Source organism: Garra rufa, chromosome 1, assembly GCF_049309525.1.
Source record: "Garra rufa chromosome 1, GarRuf1.0, whole genome shotgun sequence".
Taxonomy (NCBI): Eukaryota; Metazoa; Chordata; class Actinopteri; order Cypriniformes; family Cyprinidae; genus Garra; species Garra rufa.
The window spans coordinates 100150370-100152869 of NC_133361.1; positions in this window are offsets into that span (position 1 = coordinate 100150370).

Sequence of the window (2500 nt, forward strand, 5' to 3'; positions counted from 1 at the left end):
GAATTGATTACGTGTTATGTAAGGAGGAAATGGAGGGAAATATCCAAAATGTATTTTATAAGGAAGTAGGGTATAGTGATCATTTTCTTTTATGTATGACTTTAGATTGTGTAAGAGTGGAGAGAGGATCAGGGGTGTGGGTCTTAAATGCAACAATTTTAAAAGAAGAATCTTACAAAGAAAGAATTAAACAACTATTAGAAGTTAGTAAATTAAATAAGATTTACGCAGAAGAGAAAAGAATATGGTGGGATAACGTGAAATTGGATATAAAGAGTTTATCAATACAATTTTGTAAATTGTTAAAAAAAGCTAACATCAGAAAGGAAACTGAGATAAGAAAAGAGATAGATAAAGAAGAAAAAAGACAGGAGCAAAATCTAAATGAAGAAGACATAGGTAAAATCTTAATTTTACGAGAAAAATTAAGGGAAATTGAAGATGAAAAATGTAAGGGGGCGATCATTAGAAGTAAAGCAAAATATGTTGTGGAGGGGGAAAGATGCACAAAATTTTTTTTTGATTTAGAAAAAAATAGACAAAGAGCAGATTTAATGAAGGAGATGTTAGATAAAAATGGAGACATAAAGCAAGGAACAAAAGAGATTTTATTGGTAATTAAGAATTTTTATGAAGACATGTTTAAGAGACAAGGGGTTGATAAAATAGAAGAAGATTTCTTTTTAAATCAAATAAAAGTAAAGGTCTCTACGGAAGATAAGGTTTTATGTGATGATGAGATAACAGAAGAGGAAATTGACACAGCAATAAAGCAGTTAACGTTGGGAAAGAGCCCAGGTATAGATGGGTTAACAAACGAGTTTTATAAGAATTTTAGAGAAATATTAGTCCCAATTTTAAAAGAAGTATATGATGAGATTTTTAAAAAAGAGGAGTTAAGTGAAAGAATGAAGATAGGAATGATTAAAATGATTTATAAAAAAAGAGGAAATCCTAATGATCTTAAGAATTACAGGCCTTTAACAATGCTAAATACAGATTTCAAAATTTTAGCAAAGGTGTTAGCAAATAGATTAAGGACAGTTTTACCTAAAATCATAAGTACTACCCAGGCATATGGAATACAAAATAAAGATATTCTAGATATTGTTCAAAGTATAAGAGACACAATGTTTTATATGAAGGAAAAAAATAAGAAGGGATATTTAATAAGTTTGGATTTAGAAAAAGCCTTTGATAGAGTGGAGCATGGATATTTACTAAATGTTATCAAAGAATTTGGATTTGGGAAAAATTTTAGAAAGTGGATTATGATCTTTTATTCTAATATTTTTACGTGTATTAAATGCAATGGGTTTTTATCAGAATGTTTTCAACTAACAAGGTCCATAAGGCAAGGATGTCCTTTATCTGCTTTACTTTATTCACTAGTAGCAGAACCTTTGGGATTAGCAATAAAAGCAGATACAGAGATAAAGGGTATTAGAATAGAGGGAAGTAATATACAGGAGCCAATCTACCAATACGCAGATGACACAACATTGTTGGTTGAAGACATTCAAAGTGTTGTTAAGGCAATGGGGATTGTGGAGAAATATTGTAAAGGGTCTGGAGCTAAGGTCAATATTGAAAAGAGCTTGTGTATGAGAATTGGGAATGTGGAAACATTACCTCAGCACATGCATTTTAAAGAAGAAGGAGAACATATAAAACTTTTAGGAATTTGGATGGGTATGGATTTTAATAAAGCTGATGTTTTTAATTGGGAGGGAGCATTAAAAGGAATGGAACAAAGATTGAGATTTTGGAAATTAAGAAATTTAACATTAAAGGGAAAGGTATTAGTGATAAATGCTTTAATGCTTTCTAAGATTTGGTATGTGCTGAGTGTAACTCCATTGCCTTATGAGTTTTTTAAAAGAATAAAAGAAAGTGTTTTAAATTTTTTATGGGGAAAGGGAAGAGCAAAAATTGCATATGATACGCTTATTGGTGGAACTGATGTAGGAGGACTAGGGCTATTAGATCCAATGTTAAGAATGAAAACATTAAGAGTTAAATTGGTGAAAAGGTTTATGGATGTTAAGAGAAAGGCAATGTGGAAAAATGTAATGGAATATTTTTTAAAGAAATTTAGTAATTTTAGCATGGGATGGAACGCACTGTGGATGAAGACAAAAAAATATATGTTAATGGGTCTACCAAATTTTTATAAAGAAGTTTTAGAAACCTGGTCATCTTTCTTAGATAAAGTATTAATTTTACCAAAAGGAAGAATGCAACTGTTAGAACAACCTCTGTTTTTAAACTCGAATGTTACAAATGAAGGGAATGTAATTTACTATAAGAAATGGTGGGATGGAGGAGTAAGACAAGTCAAAGACATTTTATATGAAGTAATAAATGGTTATCTTCCAGTACAAGCAATTATGGATGCAATTTTTGAAATAGAAAGGAATGTGACAAAAGGAACACTGATAAAACAGTTCGATGAATTAAAGAAAGCAATACCAACAGGATGGGTGGAAAGGATTGAAAA